This window comes from Maniola jurtina, chromosome 14 (genome assembly GCF_905333055.1).
Source record: "Maniola jurtina chromosome 14, ilManJurt1.1, whole genome shotgun sequence".
Lineage (NCBI taxonomy): Eukaryota > Metazoa > Arthropoda > Insecta > Lepidoptera > Nymphalidae > Maniola > Maniola jurtina.
The window spans coordinates 1,159,210-1,181,390 of NC_060042.1; the positions used below are offsets into that span (position 1 = coordinate 1,159,210).

At 36.6% G+C, this 22,181-nt stretch overlaps 1 protein-coding gene across 1 annotated transcript in view; it reads right to left on the reverse strand.

Annotated features, from left to right (window-relative positions):
• LOC123871786 overlaps positions 1-21,989 on the reverse strand; it is a 46,880-nt gene extending 24,891 nt beyond the window's left edge. The window contains exon 1 of the mRNA XM_045915730.1: positions 21,796-21,989. The gene's annotated coding sequence lies outside the window, so the exon portion shown is untranslated. The remainder of the gene's footprint in view (positions 1-21,795) is intronic.
• Positions 21,990-22,181: the final 192 nt, after the last annotated feature.

A 22,181-nucleotide genomic window follows, 5' to 3' on the forward strand; every position in this document is an offset into this window, starting at 1 on the left:
TGAGTGGTGATAATTAATTACGTTAACTTAAAACTAAAGCTACGAGGGTTCCAAACGCGTTCAAGTCTGAGAAGAGCCCTTAACAAACTCAACTCAGTAATCAAATAATCCAATGGGACAGTAATGTATCATTGGGAATAAGATACATGAGATGATGTTTCCGTATTTCGCAAGGCTGTCGGCACTAGGCACTAGGTAGGCACTAGGCGGGTAGTCGTCTATTTACTATTGCGAGTGCACTAGACGGTCCACTAAACTTGTGTGCCAATTCTTGACGACGCGTGGGGCTCTTAGTGAAGCGGGCGTAGGTGCCGACATTACTAGTTAATCAATCTCTAATCTTCCGATAAGTTACTCAAGTTATCGACAGACACAAGTTATAAACGGTTGAGGAGCGGACTGAATTCCGAAAGGTCGGCGGTTCAAACCCCACCCGCTGCAATATTGTCGTACCCACTCCTGGCACAAGCTTACGCCTAATTGGAGGGGAAAGGGGAGTATTAGTCATGATTAGCATGACTAATATTCGTTAAAAAAACTATTTATTTATCTATCTATCTATCTATCTATGATGATGATGATGGTGATACGAATAGCGGTACAACATTTCGTTGCTAATGGGCATAATCAAAAAAATATTAGCCCCGTTTTCCACCGCGTCAGTTCCGAAGAAAAATGACTCGACGTTCCCTACCGCGGTTCTAATGGCCTGTTACTAACTGGGGGGCGTTGAACCGTGCGAGTCGAACATCCGGCGCTCAAAGAAAAACTTATATCTACCAGTTGTTCGCCATCCGGTTTGGAAATTTATTTCTTGCGTGTGATTTGGTGTTTTTTTTCCCTAATGTTTTCGGAGATGGATTTCTTCCCGTGAAGATATGTGTTACTAAAACTTTTTTCTAAAAATTATTATTAATCCACATTTATAACATACTAGCTGACGCCCGCGACTTCGTCTTCGTGGATTTAGGTTTTTCGAAATCCCGTGGGAACTCTTTGATTTTCCGGGATAAAAGTAGCCTATGTGCTAATCCAGGATATTATCTATCTCCATTCCGAATTTCAGCCATATTATCCATCCAGTGGTTTTTGCGTGAAGGAGTAACAAACATACACACACACATACACACAAACTTTCGCCTTTATAATATTAATATGAAAGTATGAGTATACTATCCATCCATACTGAAATTATATATGCGAACGTGTGCCTGTCTGTCTGTGAAAAGCTTTCACGGCACATCCGCTAAACCAAGTTTGACGTTTGGCACAGAGGTTGGTTGGAACTCTTTGATTTTCCGGGATAAAAAGTAGTCTATGCCACTTTCCGGGTCTTTAACTATATCCATGTAAACAATCACGTGGATCTGTTGCTCCGTTGCGGCGTGATTGAATGACAAACTAACATATTTTCGTATCACTACCCATAATAATAACTCAAAATTTAAAAAACCACCGACTCAAAAACCTCTATAAGAAAACTTGAAAAGAGCTGATAACTTTGAAACGGCTAAACCGATTTTCTTCGATTATGGCTAAGAACACTCTCGATCAAGCCACCTTTCAAACAAAAAAACTAAATTGAAATCGGTTCATTCGTTTAGGAGCTACGATGTCACAGACAGATACACTGATACAGAGATACACACGTCAAACTTATAACACCCCTCGTTTTAGGTCGGGGGTTAAAACGCGAAGTAATGGTTTAGAATAGGTACGTACAGTACATGTTCAATGATTGATTTAAAAAACGGTAGCGCTCATACCTTTTTAAGTGTTATTTGCGGAAATGGATGATGTTATGTAATAAATGAAGCTTATGTATAGCTCCATAAGCCATATAAGGAACAATAAACCTATCCATATTCCAGAATACACAATATGACTGGCAATTGAATAGAAAATGAATTGCAATTCAAATTGTAAATTAATTCACTCCATTCAACATATAATTAAAATAAAAAAATAAAAAAATCTTCAGTAACACTTAATAAAAATCTAATAGTGACGCAAAATATTAGCTGCTCTCCAGAAACTCTAAGGCCTCATATACACGAGAGCTTTTTTAAAGCTTTTTTGACTCAATCGTCCAAATAGAACAAAAGTATTCCCAAAGCATCAGTTCACACGTCCACGTTTTTTTACGTGTGAACAGATAGGTACTTGACAATAGATTTGTTTTTAACCCCCGACCCAAAAAGAGGGGTGTTATAAGTTTGACGTGTGTATCTGTCTGTGGCATCGTAGCTCCTAAACCAATGAACCAATTTTAATTTAATTTCCCTTGTGTTTGAAAGGTGGTTTGATCGAGAGTGTTCTTGGCTATAATCCAAGAAAATCGGTTCAGCCGTATGAAAGTTATCAGCTCTTTTCTAGTTACTGTAAGCTTCACTTGTCGGGGGTGTTATTTTTCTATTTACACTTGTATTTGGACGCTTAGTTAACGGATATTAAAAAGCGCTCTCGTAAATGAGGCTTAAAAGTGGGATATACCTTAGTCTCCCTCGAGGCGTGTATTGTAATAAAATATCACGTCGCTGAAACTCTATGAAACGCGCAGACACGTTCATTCTAAGATCGTTAAAGCCCCTCATTAATATAAACTGAAGGCTTTCGGCTGCGGCTTCGGAGGACTATTGGCTTGGGTGAGATTATTGTGTTTTGGAACATTACGAAATTGCGGCGAAGATCGTAGCAACATGAGAATATTCATTTTCATTATAACGTCTATATTATAATTTTTTAAATTATTATCAACTAGACTCTAGAGGATGCTCGCGACTTTGTCCGCGTGGATTTAGGTTTTTAAAGATCCCGTGGGAACTGTTTGATTTTCCGGGATAAAAAGTTGCCTATGTCAATTACAGGGACGCATCACGCAAGCTACCTCGGTACCAAATTTCATACAAATCGGTTAAGCGGATGGGTTTTGGGAATCCCGTGGGAACTCTTTGATTTTCCGGGATAAAAAATAGCCTATATCCGTCCCCGGGATATAAGCTAACCCTGTACCTACCCGTCAGAATCGGTTAAACTGTAGGGCAGTGAAAAGGTAGCAGACAGACAGACAGACAGACTAACTTTCGCATTTATAATAATAAGTATGGATTTTTCGCACCATTGTGTAATAAGATAATGCGAAAGTGTGTTTATTTCTTGGTTTATTGGTTTATCCTATAATCACGTCGATACGGGCCATAATACCTACCTACCTGCCGAATTTCATGATTCTAGGTCAACGGGAAGTACCCTACAGGTTTTCTTGACAGACACGACAGACGGACAGAAAACAAAGTGATCCCAAAAGGGTTCCGTTATTCCTTTTAAGGCACGGAACCCTAAAAATACTACATTAGTCTACGAAATAACATACAAGTGTAAATTAAAAATTTATAACACCCCCGACAAGTGAAGGTTACAGTAACTAGAAAAGAGCTGATAACTTTCAAACGGCTGAACCGATTTTCTTTGGATTATAGCTAAGAACACTCTCGATCAAGCCACCTTTCAAACAAAAAAAACTAAATTAAAATCGGTTCGTTAGTTTAGGCGCTACGGTGCCACAGACAGATACACAGATACACAAACACACAGATACACAGATACACACGTCAAACTTATAACACCCCTCTTTTTGGGTCGGGGGTTAAAAACAAATGTCTCAACAATCAGACAATTAAACATGCCACAAAAAAATTGCCGTTACACTCACACGTATTAATTTGCTAGCATTGTTATCTCCTTCACTCATTATATTTTATACTTGAATACACGTAAACTAGTACATACCTACGGCATCTAACTCCATTCATTTCGTTGTTTCAAAGAGATTACGATCGCTATTGTTCTTGCAAGGATTACCAATTTATAACGGCTTCTAAAAAGGTTTATTGCCTACTGTTGTGATAATAATTATGAAGATACTGTACATCATAGGCTTCTAGGATTTTTATGTACTTAATAGAAATCCTAGAAGCCCGGCCCTAGCTAGCTAGCTAGCTACCTGATGCCCGCGACTACGACCGCATGGATTCAGGTTTTTCAAAATCCCGTGGGAACTCTCTGATTTTCCGGGATAAAAGTAGCAAATGCGAATCCAGGATATTATCTGTCTCCATTTCAAATTTCAGCCAAATCAGTTCAGTAGTTTTTGCGTGAAAGAGTAACAAACATACACACACACACACACACATACACACAATTTTTGCCTTTATAATATTAGTGTGATGTGATACTAGCTTATGCCCGTGACTTCGACTTCACAAATTTCAAACCCCTGTTTTACCCCCTTTAGGGATTGAATTTTCAAAAATCCTTTCTTAGCAGATGTGTAATATTATGTCCTAACTAGCCGATGCCCGCGACTTCGCCCGCGTGGATTTAGGTTTTTCGAAATCCCGTGGGAACTCGTTGATTTTCCGGGATAAAAAGTAGCCTATGTGCTAATCCAGGATACTATCTATCTCCATTCCAAATTTCAACCAAATCCGTCCAGTAGTTTTTGCGTGAAGGAGTAACAAACATACACACACACACACACACACACACACACACATACAAACTTTCGCCTTTATAATATTAGTGTGAAGTGTGATAGCCATCTGCATGCCAAATAGCCCGATCAGTCCAGTAGTTTGAGCTGTGAGTTGATATCAAGTTTCACAGTTTACCTTTTATATATTTTGGTGAGCATGCCAAAATATTGAAAAAAAGACATGCCTCAATTAATGATCTTTTATTTATTTACTATATCCAAACCAAAATACTTTATACATAAGTAACTAGGTACAGATTTAATTTCAGACATGTTAATTTCCGCATAGCAACCAAGCAATTGTTGCGAAATTCCAAACTTGCTTCATGCGTCAACTGTCAATATTAAAGGATTGCTTATTAATTTTTTTAACAATAATTAATTAATTTTTATGCACATAATGTCACAAGTGCTATGTAATCAGAGTACCTACTGTAGTACGCGACAAGTTGAGATGGCAAGCGGGGTGGGGACGCCCCGCACACTCGCATAGCCCCCGCGCCATCACAAATGTTCATGGGGGCCGCCCCCCATGAACATTTAACACTTAATCACTTAACATCAGGTGACCCGCTTGCTCGCTATTTTTATTTAAAAAATACATCGTGAGGGAACCTGCATGGCTGAGAGTTCTCTTTAATGTTCTCAAAGGTGTGTGAAGCCTGCCAATCCGCACTGGGCCAGCAATGCTATGACCTTCTTATTTTACACCCGAGAAAATACCCGTGCTCAGTAGTGACGGGTACTGACGGGTTGATCACGCTGATGGTGAAGAAATTAATCTCGGAATTCCATCCGAGCGAAAGCCGGTTTCAGCTAGTATTACATATTTCCCCTAAAAACCCCTTTGAAAAATTGCATATAAATTGGAATTACGTAAAGGCCTCTACGGTTGCCCAAAACAAAAAACCTCCCCGTTACATCCCCCTTGGCGTTCCGCCAGCAAATGTTCCTGCTATCAATCACTACGCCCCGATATATGCGGAATTGTGTTTAATTCCAAAATATACGGACGTACGTTCAAACGTGGCTTTGTAACATTATTAATGTTGTAAACAAGTGTAAAATAAAAATTTATAACACCCCCGACAAGTGAAGGTTACAGTAACTAGAAGAGAGCTGATAACTTTCAAACGGCTGAACCGATTTTCTTGGATTATAGCTCAGAACACTCTCGATCAAGCCAGCTTTCAAACAAAAAAACTTAAACTAAAATCGGTTCATTTGTTTAGGAGCTGCGACGCCACAGACAGATACACAGATACACAGACACACAGATACAGAGATACACACGTGAAACTTATAACATCTCTCTTTTTGGTTCGGGGGTTAAAAATTAGAAAGTTTAAAACGTCGTCATTTCAAATTTCACTGCACTGAAAACCATTTTCATTCAGTTACTACGTACCGGAACGCTTAATCGCTTGGCGGCATGGCTTTGTCGGTAGGGTGATAACTAGGTGGGGTAGAATTTATATGTCTTCTTTTTTTCAAAAATAATTTAATTTCCGCAAAGCGATATCAAGTACATACGAGTACCTACTTATACTTATTTGGAAAACTAGTTTTAAGTTTTGCTAAAGGAATGCATGCTAAATTATATTATTTTTAATACTAATATATGTAAAACAAGTTCTGTAACTATCAACAATGTAATAACGCCACGTAATTACAGGTAGTAATTCTACCTAGTTTGGAATTAAAACGACTTTGCATATCAGATCATACTTAATTGATAGGTTACATTTTAAAAGCTTAAATATTTTTTTATATTCAAATTAGGACTAAAAAGTCTTGCCGCTAAAGACTTGCGAATGCTTGCTAAATTTATGGTGCCTATTTTATAATCATTTATTATTTAAAGCTGTGAACCTAACGGGATTATTATAGTATAACATAATTAGTAGGCATTAATTAGTATATTATATTATCAAGTAGGTAGGTATTATAATAATTTATAAATAAAATGGCTGATGTCTAGAATTTCGTGCGTGTGGGTTTAGGTTTTGAAAAATCCCGTGGGTAGGTATTTTTTCATTTTCCGGGATAAAAAGTAGCCTATGTCACTCTCCAGGCCTTTAAGAGGGCTCTCTCCGTCACTCGTTTCATACAATCGTAGTTCCAATTTCATTTGAATATTAAGCAACCAAAGTCCATGAAATTTTGCAGACATATTCTAGAAACTAATATCTATGTCTGTGGTTTTCCAGATTTCTGTTAAAATATTCGGTTTCAAAGTTACGCGGTCTTAAAAATTTTCATACAAATGTTTGAGCCCCTGTAATTTTAAAACTACATATTTTTAGAAAAATCTAAAATACCACAGACACAGATATTAGTTTCTAGAATATGTCTGCAAAATTTCATGGACTTTGGTTGCTTAATATTCAAATGAAATTGGAACTACGATTGTATGAAACGAGTGGAAACGAGTGACGGAGAGAGCCCTGTTAACTATATCCATACGAAACATCACGTCGATCCGTTGCTTCGTTCCAGCGTGATTGAAGGACAAACCAGCAAACAAAATTACTTTTTCACATTTATAATTATAATTATATATTATTTATTTTAATATTTATAATACATGGGTAGTGAATAGTGATGTAGGATGCAATGATTTGTAACTATGCAGTATTCAGATATGCAATATGCACAACTCACATAATATGACATGCAATAAATAATATTAAAACTAGGCCTGATTTAATTAATTTATTAATGTTAATATGATTTGTCGATAGCTGCCGGGAACTCTGTAATTTAATATTGTATATAAAATTATAATAATTTATATATTATTTGTATAAAATAAGATATAATGATTATAAGTAGTTCATTCCTGTGTAATAAGACAAGCATACGCTGTATAATATGATATTACATCATATTTGTTGAAGAATTAGCGTGTGACAGTTTTGAAAATTCAGGTAACAAATAGTTCGAAAACTTGTGACTGTAAGAAAACGTGACCCCAAAAATAGAGAATTATGGCATAAACACAACAAAATTATCAAGAGGGATCGCGAAGATAACTTCTCATTTTGCTTTAGGTATGGCTTTTAGGAGTTATACTTTAAATTACAACGAAAAAACCAAATTCATGGATTTCGTTGGAAACTGCTAAAAATAAATAAAATGGAATTGAAAAAATTCTTGTACATATTTTATGTTTTCTAGAGACCATCGATAGCCATTAATTAAGTTAATCAGTTGGTTTTCCCGATTGTCCCGAAAAAAAGGTCTTATCTAAAAAAAGTGTTAAGGAAAATGTATGGGGATGAATTTTATCACCATCAATTAAAAGGGTTAGCCCTGAATCGATTTATTTGAAACGATCTACGTATCGGCGAGCCAATCTCTTGGGACGACGCTGTAGGGTTGCTACCCTGGTTTATTATATAATTAATTTTTACGTGACTTCGTCCGTCTGGACTACCAAACCTCTATTTTACTTTCGGGGTTGTATTTTCAAAAAATATTTTTAGTGGGTGTCTACGTCATATTTGTATGCCTTTCAGCGCGATCCGCCAATAGTTTAAGCTGTGCGTTAATAGATCAGTCAGTTAGTCAGTCTTTTTTTGTATACTTGAATAGTACAGAAGTAGTTTTTGCCCGTGACTTCGTCCGCATGGATTCGGTTTAATAGAATCCTGCGGGGTTCCCTGTACTTTCCGTGATTTAATTCCTATGTCCTTCATGCTTTTCATGAAGGACATAGGAATAATATTATAATCTCGGGAAAAAGAAATAACACAAGAAGTAGCGGGAAACAACTAATTATCCTTCTATTTTATAAGTTATCATTCAATCTATTTAGTAAGTGCAAGTTAAAAAAAATATAACATGCAGCGAAGAAAGCAAATTAAACTGCATTGTCATCCATTTGCAAATTAATCTAGGTATTCAAGGTTCTTAATCGATTGCAAAATTAATACCCAACAGCCAAACGTATCTACAAGAAAGCGAATCAATAAAAACCTGATAAAAACCATTAAAAAGAAAAAGCACATAGAGATCGTTGGTAAAGCCATATTTTTAATTCACATATCAAAATGCAATAAGTAAACTTTATTAATTATATAGTACTGCATTTTTGTATCACTTTCAAGGTTGTTTTAAAACAATAGGCAAGTCTATGCTTCGTTTAATAGTGGGGAATTTCGAGTGAAAGGTGAACGTATTTTCCTCACGAAATTCCCAACGGCCGTTACTAAAAATATGTCACTTACCCATAAAAGCAGTCTACGTAGGTATAAGGCATTGTAACTTGTAAGGTTATGCATAAAGCTTTGCCAGTAAAAATCCATGTGCAAAAAAATTTTTTTTTGACTTATCTCCAAAAATAGTGTGAATTTTCTAAAATTAACGTTTCTAAAAAATAATGCTCTACTCGACAACTTTGCCCTAAAATAGAGATTTTTCAAGGGTCATAACTTTCAAAATAAATGTAAAACCAATTTTTTTTAGGGCATAGATAATGGAGAGATAAATCGATATCTGGCTTAGTTTTAGATCTATTACTACAAATAATAGAATAATAGGCGTAATACGTTTGTATGGAGGTGCCTGGAAGAAGAGCCACCTTCCCACGGGATTTTAAAAAAAACCTAAACGACGCGGACGAAGTCGCCGGTATCATCTAGTTAAACATATTTTGTTTGACAGGTCGTCGTATGTAACAAGTTTCATAAATTGTTTTGTTTAATTTCCGTTCTCACTGCAGAAAATTGAGTAAATTCTCTGACAGATACCAATATTTAATTGAAATGTCAAACAAGTTCCTCTTCAACAAATTAATGACAATCCATCGCAATTCGATACAAAAATAGAAACAGAGTGAGGAATTCACTCGACGGTTACCCGTCAAAGTTGGGCCTTTTTAGGGATCCACACCTCAAAAGGTAAAACGGAACCCCTATTGGATCACTATGTTGTCTGTCTTCCGGCCAAGTGTGAACCAGACTCGCGCACCGAGGGTTCCGTACTCAGGTATATTTTCCGACATTTTGTACGATAAATCAAAAACTATTATGCATAAAAATAAATAAAAATCTCATTTAGAATATACAGGTAAAGAAAGCCCTTTCATATGATACCCCACTTGGTATTAGTTATCTTAATTTGAAAATTGAAACACATTTTTTTTTTGTGATGTACTTCTACTTTACGGTTTTGGAATTTTTCCCTTACTTGTGCTAAGACTTACCCTACCTGTCAAATTTGATAATTCTATGTCAACGGGAAGTAGGTACCCTATAAGTTTTCTTGACAGACATGACAGACGGGCAGACGAACAGACGGACCGACGGGACAGACAGACAGACAACAAAGTGAGGTTTCCGTTTTTCCTTTTGAGGTACGAAACCCTAAAAAACGCTACTCCACTAAAACCTTGGTACAGTATTTTAGGTCTTTATATTATTTAGTTCTCAAGTGCGATTTAAACACCTATGTACACGTCACATAATGACGTCATGGATATTTCCTTTAGCCTTATAATTCGCGCATGAGTACATTCCTTGTCATCCAGTCACTTTCTTTGTTACGGAAGGTCGTGCGACCGCAATGATTCAATGATTGACTGATTTGTCACATACAAGCATGCACCTGCGGTTTTGTCTCTATAAATGCATATAGTTAGCGGCAGGAAAATGTACTTTGACCTTGAACTTGCGCAATGGGCGATTTATCGATTTATTCTTTCGTTTACCGCGCACTGTAATACGTGTATAATCAATTAATCAACCTGTTTGCAATTTTGCATCTACTGGTGGGCATAGCTCAAAATAACTCAACGGTTGAGGAGCGGACTTAATTCCGAAAGGTCGCCGGTTCAAATCCCACCCGTTGCACTATTGTCGTAGCTACTCCTAACACAAACTTTACGCTAAGTTGGAGGGGGAAGGGGAATTTTAGTCATGTCGGTCATGACTATAAGTAGTATTTGAAATAAAAATGGGCCTTCCGAAAGCGCGTCTCCACATGATCCTCGGCCTTCCTCATCTATCCACTTCTCACTACCTTCTTAAATTGTCAGACCAGCGGGTTCCTGGTACGCGGTCTCCACTTCAGAACACGTCTGCCCCAGCGGCCATCGGTTCTCTGACAGACATCATCTGCCCCTAACAGTTCAGCTTGCTAATTCGTCGAACTATGTCGGTTAGTTTGGTTATCCTAAGAGTTTTTTCGTTACGGATTTTATCCCTCATAAAAACACCCAACACAGCCCGCCCCATAGCACGTTGAGCGACTTTGAACTAGTGGACAAGGCCAACTGTCTATGTTTACGTTTTAACGTACACATCACCACAGGTAGAACACATTCATTAAAGTCTTTCATCGATACTTGTAAACTGCTTTTCAATACAATTTTCTTTTCGAAAAGTGCTTTTGCACCGGAAAAACTGCTCAGACTTTACAAGGAGCCTGGAAATTCGATCTATTTGAAACACCTAATAATATTTGCATAGTACTTTCGTACCCATATACAGACGTATTGACTGTTTTTTTTTCGTGGGATTTGACACTAAGTGTACAATTTAAAAACACCTCACGTATGCCAATAAAAATACTTGTAGTAATCTAATAAAAATAACTAAGATTGCTCGAACATTGTAAGCTATGTACGCGTTGATTGAATTTACTGATTATTTAGTGGTTTAGTAAACAACAACAATAAAAATCGGTCAATTTGATTCGAACACGAAGGGTTCATCACACCGAAATAACATTTTTTTTGAAATTTTCATGGCAGCCATTTTGAAATTTTTATTATTTGTTATAGCGGCAATAGAAATACACATTTTTTTTTTTTTTTTTTTATTCAGTCCACAAAACCGACTACAATTGGTATAAAAAAATACAAGATGATAAATGGACAAAGATACATGCGCGCAATTGCGTCTTCTCGATGTGGACTCGGCATGCACTATTAAAGTATGTAGGTACAAAACTACAGCGCAACACAAAATAAACTTAACAAACAAGGAACAAAAACTTAAACCAGAACAGCTACTAACAAAATAGGAAAAACCTTATACAAACTACTTTCTAACAATTACTTATCTGTGTACTTAACTTACTTTTTATTCTTGGTATATTATCACAGAAGATATCTATAACATCTCTGTAATTATTTGCAAGAGACTGCATTCTATATGGCGGACTATGATGCCCAAGCTTGGTTTTGGTTTGAGGCAAACAGAACGTCTTACGATTGTGTAAGCGGCTACAGTCACGGGGCACAACGAACTTCAAGCGTTCAAGTAACTCAGGCGCATCAATGAGACCCTTCATTAGTTTTGCCAGAAAAATGACATCCGTAATCTTTCTACGGTCTCTAAGGGATTTCATTTTATAGTAAGAGAGACGAGATTCGTATGAAAACAATTTGTCACATTTGAAGTCATTGTAAGTTAGATGGTATATTTTTGATGGTATATATTTTTCACATTGTTGCTAAGAATCGATACAAACACCATTTCTAATACCGTATTTAAAATTCTGTAATCAAAGGTCAAGCCCCAGCCATTAACAGCGGCAAAGATCAAAGCATAGTTGAAAATCGCTTAAACCAAAGCTCTAACGCGTATTTATAGCTTTCTAAAGGCCTAGGCCATATTTCTCGTATACTTAAAGCTGTAGAGACTCACTCAAAGAAGCTTACTTGCATTCGATTCAATTTACTTCGCATACAAAAGCTTTGACTGTAAAAGCACAAGATAATAATATGCCATGCGAAGTTTAACACATAAAGCGTCTGCATGAGTTTATACTCATTTTTTTTGTAGCAAAACCGTAAAAAATAAGAAAAAATATACAAGGTACTTTAAAGCTTCATTTACCCCAAAGCAACATAGTTCAAAACAAGTTTTATAATGATAAAATTAAAAAAACGACTGCCTTGCCAAAAACTAATTAAAAAGTAGAAAACAATGTCATTTAAAAATGGCGCCATATTGAATTTATTTTCAAAAAAATTATAGCCTGAAGCCTGTCCTTGAGATGTAAGGTTTCTAATGATACCCCATACATTCAAATGTTCTGGCAAATGTTCAGAAGTTATGGTGGAATAAAGAAACGCACATACATACATACCTACAATAATTGTAGGTATGTATGTATATGTGCGTTTCTCCTGCATGAACCCTGAAAACATTATACTCAGATTTGGGACGATGATTGTCAAAAATAAATTATTCAAAAAGAGGGTATTCGAAAATTGGAAAAATGCACGTCCTCTTTTAATTTTAAGTTTGCTAACCATTTTAAATCATTGATTTAACTAAAAAAGTGCATCAAATTACGTCAAACGTTTATGACATCACATCTGTGTATTTCATATAAGCTCCCTTACTACCTACTTCCCTTAGTCCCTAGTTTTTACGTTTGATAAAAAGCCGCTGATTTGACTAAGTAGTAGTCATTATCCTCATTATGGCATGTCACAAAGCTGAATGATATAAAGCACGTAACGTTGTATAGTGGGAGGCTTCGGCCATGGCTAGTTACCACCCAAGCCGTGCCACCAAGCGATTTGCGTTCCGGTACGATGCCACGTACAAAGTACAAAGCAAAGGAATATGGGCTTTCATTTAAGACTTTCATCTAAGACTGCATCATCACTTACCATCAGGCAAGATTTCGGTCAAGGGCTAACTTGTATCTGAATAAAAAAAAAACCTTAAAAAGCTAGAAGTGCGTGCCCGGAATCGAACCCCTCCACCTCCGAATACGAAGCTGAGATTTTGACTTTTGTTTCGGTAAAGGCTAATTTCGTTTCACTTAACTTTGTGGGCGAATAAGCTGCTTACAAAGCTTTCATATTTTACCTTTTTGTTTGAAAATATTATTATACAGTTTGCAAACAACATAATAGGTATTTCAAATTAATAAATAATATTCCGTTAATACTACAGCTAAGGTCCAACGCATACTTACGGAGTAGAGAAGAGCCGATAAAAAAATCGGTCAAACAAGTAATAATTTATTAATTGACCGTCTGAAAAAATGTTATATTTTGTACGATAGCACGGAACCCTTCGTCCGACTCGAACTTAGCTGTTTTTTTTTAATATTTAGTACTTGTTGTACTTTAAATAGATTTTAACTGGAATGATCGGAATGTACCTAATTAAACTTGCGGCCAATAATATCGGTCACGGAAGCTGCGGTTACCGTGACAGGCGGGTAACGGGTAACAATCGACCTATCCGTATCAGTTTCTCATAATTTCGTATAATATGCATAATTATCATTAAATGCATTTATGGTATTTATCTGTGACATTCTAATTCATGATATACAGGGTATAACCAGGACGCTAGCAAAGTCTTAGCGTTATTATTTTACTACCTTAACACAATCCAATGCCAATGACCTTAATAAATAAATTTGCCTTATTTTGTAGTTTTAGTATTTTTCGAACCCGCAATGTATAGCGTGCAAAATTCGTGTCATTGCCCCACCTACGACGCGACATTGACTCCGAGTGGCTCACTTACGCAACGTTCGTTGACCTCTACCGGCAGTCAGATGTTTTATCCATACTAATATTATAAATGCGACAGTGAGTCTGTCTGTCTGCTACCTTTTTACGACCCAACAGTTTAACCGATTCGGACGAAATTTGGTACAGGGTTAGCTTATATCCCGGGGACGGACATAGGCTATTTTTTTCTCCGGAAAATCAAAGAGTTCCCACGGAATTCCCAAAAACCCATCCGCTTCATTTGTATGAAAGGTACTTACCGAGGTAGCCTGCGTCCCTGTAATTGACATAGGCAACTTTTTATCCTGGAAAATCAAACAGTTCCCACGGGGATCTTTGAAAACCTAAATCCACGCGGACGAAGTCGCGGGCATCCTCTAGTTTGCAATATATTGTGAACTTCTAAAAAATATAGGCTTTTTTATTTACTTTTTTCGCATTTTTGTAGTATCTCATCAGTAATCATCAGTACTATCACCTGTCTTCGTTTTTGCTAGCGTTCTGGTTACACCCTGTATATTCAGGATCGTTGTATGTCAGAGAAAGAGCCTGTGAGGGCCAGACCGTGGTTATTTTATAAAAGCTGAAAGTTTCTTTGCGCATTGTCCCCAACACAGGGAGGAACGATCAGCGACTATGAAGTTTGGATCATCGTGGCTTTGGCAGATAACTGTTAACAAGGTGTATAAAATCTTTCAACAAAGTAGGTGTAAAGTGGAAGTTTTTAAAATTTTCTTCGGAATATTATTATATTTCGGAATAGTATTAGAAAATACGTCATACATTGCAGACACTCAGTATCGTGGCATCCCCTTGCCAGACATCCTTAAACATTAATAAATTGTTAAAGTTTAAGGGTGTCTGGCAGGGGAGAGATTGCACACCATTTTCTCGGAGATTTCTGAACCAATTTGTTTTTTTTTTCACTCAATAGAGGTATAAAAAAAATTATAATGTAGTAAAAAGAGTTGTTAAAGCAAACTTGCCCAAGCTTTCTTATCATTCAAACAATCCTTTAGGTATATTGTTATAAGTTTTTTCAATAAGTTTGCTTTTCATAAAAACTTCGAACTTTTTGTTTTTTTTTAAGACTTTATCCTCAAAGGCAGTTCAAAATCACAAGACCATTACTTAAAGCCCGATAGAGCCAAATCAGCCAAATCGGGCTGAAATAAGCAATTATCGGCATCTCGTATCAATACGTCTCAATCGGAATTTGAACTGGTTACCTACTTTCTAAATGCTCGCTATACGCTCGTAAGTGCAGTTGAAAACCCGTGTACGTACATCCAGGGCAAAGTGGATTCTAGTTGCCTTACATAGTAGCTGTATATATTTTTTTTGGGTTCCGTACCTCAAAAGAAAACAAGTGTAAATTAATTTATAACACCCCCGACAGGTGAAGGTTACAGTAACTAGAAAAAAGCTGATAACTTTCAAACGGCTGAACTGATTTTCTTGGATTGCAGCTAAGAATACTCTCGATTAAGCCACCTTTCAAACAAAAAAAAAAAACTAAATTAAAATCGGTTCACTAGTTTAGGAGCTACGATGCCACAGACACATACACAGATACACACGTCAAACTTATAACACCCCTCTTTTTAGGTCGGGGGTTAAAAAGGACACCGTATGGGATTACTTCGTTATCTGACTGTCCGTCTGTCGTGTCTGTCATAAAAACCTATAGGGTACTTTCCGTTGACCTAGGTAGACCTTATAACACAAGTAAAGGAAACAATCCGATAACGATACCGAGTAGGGTATCATAATATGAAAGGTCTTTATCTGTTCAGTCTAAAACAGATTTTTTTTTTGCACAATAGTTTTTGTTTTACCGTGCAAAATGTCTAAAAAAATACCTGCTAACGGAACCCTAGGTGCCTGACTGGCATCTGGCCGGTTTTTTTTAAATAACCAAAACCGCAAATAAGTACTTGAAAATCACGGACTTTCATACTAATTTTTATTTATTTCACTAATTTAACTTTCATTGGGGTGGAATTTCCAAAAACCGTAAAAAATATTTTGGAACAATTACAAAGAGGTTTAGGTAGGTACAATTTTTAGTCTACACACCTATTTAAAACTTCGCGTTTAAAAAAAGTCATGTACCTATTTTGCTCTTGATGGTCACAATATTATAATAATTGTATTATTGCAATAAGTACTTGTATTATTAGTGTATTTGTGCATTTATCAACCTTCCTTATTGAAATAACCAATTTCAATTTGGATTAGCGTTCTAGTAAACATAAATTGGTTGTAAATACAACGATATAATATGACTGAGTTATCGTGTGTTGGTCACGATGATTCATTTCAACGTATCATCGTAATCGATGAAGCTTAAATCCATTATGCTGTTTCCCATGCCGAAATCATAAGCGATAGCGATTTTTGTTTTAATTTATCTCTCGTATCAACCAATTTAATTTAGCAGGGCTTAGCTTGGTGCTTATTTAAGCTTATTTCAGTATAATATTTAATATATACGTATAATACGTTTAAGAAAACACGCGTGAATGTTGAAACAAACTAGTATCATGTGGAATGTTTTTTTTTTCTTCTTAAAATGTGTCTTTCTGAACACTTTTAATTTTATTTAACTTCAAACGACGAAACCACAATTATCAAACAAACACGACCAAAAATTCTGAAAGTGCGTGGCTGATGAGTGATGAGCCAGATATATTCATCAATGGGTGTAAGTGACTGTCCGAAGTAAGTTTAACGCTACTGCTGCGCGAATTTGAATTTGGGATATTCTTTCGTTCTTTCTCCAAATCATTGTATTACATGTTCTGGGAGCCGTTGCATTGATTTTGTTTTAGTCAAAGCTCTACAGCACACCACTACGCTCCATACAACCGAAGTGATTTATTTACTTATTACTGCTACCGGAACATTGCCCTGTTGTAGGGCTGACAACGCTGAGCATAGCTAAAGCTTGAGTGAAGCCAATCAAGCGGGACAAGGACAACTCTATACAATAGCAACATCAGCGTTGCTTACGTATAGTTTGTGTACGTGGACAACAAGTGAGAACCAAGTAACGCCAGTGTGGCAGCGCCAGTAGCTATGCCATTAAATTGCGGGTGACGATAAATTGGCTGGGAGGAGTGATTGTCGCTTCCTTATGTACTTACTAATATTTAGTATTCTTTATAACCCTTCCCGCGGCCTCTCATCGCGTGGACGCCAGTAAAGCTTTGCATGGATTACAATATGTACCATTTAACGATACAACAGTGCTCGTAAAATCGCAAACTTTTGAGAATGTCAAATACCATCCGGGCGATTGTCTCAAGGCTGGCTTTAATGAACCAAATACCAAAAACGTGGTACCACGTACCAGATCTATTAATTTGGTTCATTAGTTCTCTCTAAGGATTACTGAATAGACAGAAAGCTATAGAAATCTTTGTTGGCAAAAAATTGATTTATTTGGTTCGTGGGATCTTTTTCGAGACAGCTGCAGTTTCCGAGTAAGAAGAGAAATATCTTGAAGATACAGATTATTTATTCCCTAGCTTATCCTAGCCCCGCGACTTCGTCCGCATTTGACGGAGAAACACTCAAAGAGTGCACTCAATTCGTACGATCACTATTCGTACGTTTGCGTACGATGCAAATTCGCATCCAAAGTGCGGTTAACCTTATAGGTACATATTGTGGGCGTTTGTAATTAAAACCTCAGTTATTGTTGTTAATGCTGTGTCATTCGTTATGAATAGTTGCACTAGAGCGGAAATTAGTGTTTTTGCACCATTTTATTTTAGACATAAAGGAAATAATAAACTAATTGGAATTTTATTAGCCTTTTGTGAATCAATTTTTTAAAATCACTGGTAGGTATCTTGTGATTAACACAATATTACTATGTGTGGCGATTCTTTATTATGCTGTTTTAAATTTTGACTCCCGTAAAAGAATTCCATCCACCAGCCTGTATGCGTCCAATGCTGGACATAGGCCTTTCCAAGAGCGCGCCACCAAACACGGTCCTCCGCCTTCCTCATCCACGCCCACATCACCACATGTTATATATGTTGCGGATCCGCACCGCTGGATCCAGCGTCAGATGCTGGATCCAGCAAGCACCAAAAACGTGCTGGATCCAGCTGGATTGCTGGATTGCGGATCCAGTATTGCAATCCCTAGTGGCAACCCTAGTTAGGTAGGTATTATTATAATCATAGTATACTAAATATTAAATTTCATACTTAAGTGCTTAAACCGAGCTTTTGACCTGTGCTTTAACTGCTGATTAGTTCTTGAAAGGCTAACATTATAAACCCCACTATTTTAGTCTAAGCTATCTTATGTATTGATTACTTTACTTAGAGGTAATGTTATGACAGTAATTAAGTACAGTTAGTATAAAACGTAAACGCTTATGGTATTCGATTCCCGTCTGCTAATTTGCACTTGGACAGTGCAGCGTGGTGAATTATGGTCTAAACCTTTTCTATTCAAAAAAGACTCATGTTCTCCAGTGGGTGATGATGAATTATTTTATTGAAATAATGGAGAAAATTACTTTTATTAGTTTTGCAATTAGACATTGTAAGGTCTACATCTCCTGAGGATGCTCCGGTGTCGGGGCGAAACGCGCGTCGAGTGGTGTTGGAATTTGTGTGGTGCTGCGTACCATACAGATTTCGTTGGTTTGGCGGATTATAGCAAATTAAGCTTTTGGTTCCTTGTATATCATGGACTTCCGGAAAATAACGCCTGCTTCTATAATACAGAAAAAATGGAGATTCGATTCCATATAGTGAATGTAAAAAAATTAAAGGTAAACTACTTATATTTTACTTTTGATGACTATAATATAAAAGAAGTCGGCTTTCGTTTCCGGTTTTGGCGGCTCAGGGATTCGATTCTAACTTTTTGGCGTTGGTACTTTTTAAGCAATTAATTATATTATCAGTTGCATCAATGGAGAAGGAAAACATCGTGAGGAAATCTTCATGCCTGAGAGTTTTCCATAACGTTCTCGTTTGTATTATCCATATGAGTATAAAAGCTTAAAAGGAGTTCATTCGCAGCGAGCTCCAAATAAACGTGGTTTGGTTTCCGTTTGAATATTAATCAATTCAATGAAATTTAATATAGATACGCTCTATAAATTAATATATTCTGTGTCTGTAGTTTTCCTGATTTGTATAAAAATGTATCTACACTTCAGATCCAGATAAGTTTAAAGTGTAAAGTTGCACTGGCTTAAAGAAATTACATACATTTGAGTTGAATTACATACTATAATTATTAAGTTTGATACCCCACATTGCTAAGGTGGTAAACCACACCGATATATGTTCCTAGAATGTACCTATCTACAAAATTTCATTGTTTGAATAGTTAATGTTTAAAGGAGAACCAAATAAGTTTGTATGGATAGCGTCGGGAAGCGCGCTAGGGAAACTTCTCTTAATAATACCCCTACTCATATTATTAAGCTAAGTCCACTATTATGTTAGCCGGCGACCTTTCATTTTATGGGTTTGCTAAATATTTCATTTTCGATTACCGCCTGGCAGTTTAGTGGGCACTCGATAATTTATCGAAGTCCAATATTAATAGATTGGTACGGTCGGCAACGCAATATATTTTCAATTAGTTTAATTATACATATACGAAAATTAGCTGATCCACCCCGGCTTCGCTTTAAAGTGCAATATTCAAAACCAATAAGGGGGAAGGGGGGCTGGCGTTTACAACGGCATTCACATTGCCGTTTGGGGTTAGATGATTTTAACCTCCATTCAATTTTATTGGCATTAGACGTTAACCGTTCATGGGTGGCCACTCAGTTAAACGCGTTGAATATCGGCGGAATTGTGGTGTTATTAGGCATTAACGTTCACCTTGCAGCCCGAGCATTAATTAGTAAATGCCTAGATGTTATAAAAGAAACTTTCTTTTCTGAAAATGAGCCGGTTTTTTATCAGAATAATACTTACAGATTTTTTTTCAATCTATGACACCATTTGGTACCACCCAAGATGGCGGCTTCAAGCAGTTGATATGTTTGCCGGCCATTTTACCGAAAATATATCTGAGTTGCTCTCAACAAGTTTTACTATTAGCAAAAATTAATACATAGGAAAGTATTTTTTTTTGGGTTCAGTACCTAATAAGGGTCAAAAGTAAATATAGCTCATATTTCTGATTTACGGCATATTGCAAGGCATATATTTTGGAAACCCTTTGGCCCTTTCTTGACAACACAAGCGTAATTAAAGGCGACGAAACAATGTATCAAAAGTCCCCTGTCGAATAAACTTGTTTCAGAGGTTTGGGCATTTCCTAAAATGATTTATATAGATTCAAATACTTTTCTGAATCTAGGTTAAATTCGTATTTTTTTTATAAGTACCTAGGTACCTAGTTTTGAAAGACAAGCTGACACGACCTGTTTTCGAATTGATTGTCCAAAAAATTTGCTTTTAAAATATAAAAATATGAAAGTGTGCCTGTCTGTCTGTTACCTTTCCGGCCCATCCATTTAACCAATTTAGACGAAAGGCACAGAGATAGCTTTTTCTTTTTTATACCTTTTTTAAATTCAGATACGAGTTAGCCCTTGACTGCAATCTCACCTGGTGGTAAGTGATGCGGCCATAAGCCTCCCACCAGACCAGACCAGAAATTTAGAAATTATAACATTCCAAACCCCTACCGGAAATCGAACCCGGGACCTACCACTAATAAGACCACAGCGCCTACCACTGTGCCAGGGAGGCAATCAGCTTAGTTAAGCTGCAAGACTCTAGCATACTTATTCAAATCATCGATGTCTTGCTCGTTAAATCTAGATTATTTCTGACATTTGTGGAGCAATCGCATTGTAAGCGTAGGTTTAGTATGCAAGCGCGAAAATCCTTGAAGATTCTCATTGGCATTTGATAATAATGCAGAGCAGATTGTTATGTACTTACTCGTAGATGAATTTAGTTCACAGCTTTAAGAGAAGTATCTAACCCTAGCGCGCTGCCAGCGCATTCCTTATAATCATAGTTTGGTTCTCAATTCAAACTCAATGAAATTTTGTAGGCTCGTTCTAGAAGAAAATTTCTGTAGTCTGTGCTAACACTTTAAAAGTTAAACCATTGTACCTGCGCAGAAATCATATTTTTGAGCAGTGCGAAAATATTATCTCAGCCAATCATAGCGCGCGTAAGTAGGTAGATACGTTCGCTATTTATTGTTAAGTACTTCAAATTGCTTTTGGAGTGTCTTTTTAAATCCAGGCTAAGCTAAATAATGGAGAACATCTATTTTCTAGATCCTGAAAGTTTGTACCTAGTTTTTTTTACTATCTAAATATTTGGAAAATTTGAAGCTTGAAATACGGTAGAACTCAAAAGTACGTGACTTAGAATCCAGATCTCTCGTTCCTTCTCGTTTATTATACCTAGCTAAATTATTATAAAACGCACATTTCCTAAATAAACCTCATTGAAGAATAATCAATTAATATAACATACACAGTACACGCTACAAGATTATAAGTAACTAGGTACATTTCGTAAGTACACATTTATGCAAAAATATACCATCAATCAAACTGTACTCTACCTATAAAAACTTGCTTTAGTATTGCGACATTTTATCAACATTTTACCTTCATAATTACAGGTCTCAAGATTTTTTTATTCGTTTGAAGGCTCGATAATAATATTTCATTTATTTGGCAACTTGTTTAAAAATAAAAAGTTGACTTTTAAAATATCAAAAAATAAGGAAGAATACAACTCACCCTTGTCCTCAAAAAGCAATCAACATGAAAAAACAAAACACAGACAAAAAAAATCACAAACAAAAAAATATGGCGCGCGAAAATGACAGCTCCACAAAAGGGGACAGGCTGTCAAAACGGAAAAGGCGCGCGATTGAAAAAAAAAGTTTTTAAATTTGGAATGGCTAGGGCCGCGACTGCATCGCGATTCGCGTCGTGGGTAAAGACAAAATGAATAGTGAGGTGCCCGTTCAACGACTTTGTCGGTAACACTCGGTAAATGTGTAAGCATCTATACAGACGTGGCTGACTTCCGACTGCAACGTACGTTCCAAGTTCCAGCTTAATCAGTAATAATAATTAAGTCGGTAGTCGACTTAAATCTTTACTAGAAGTGAAGTAATTGC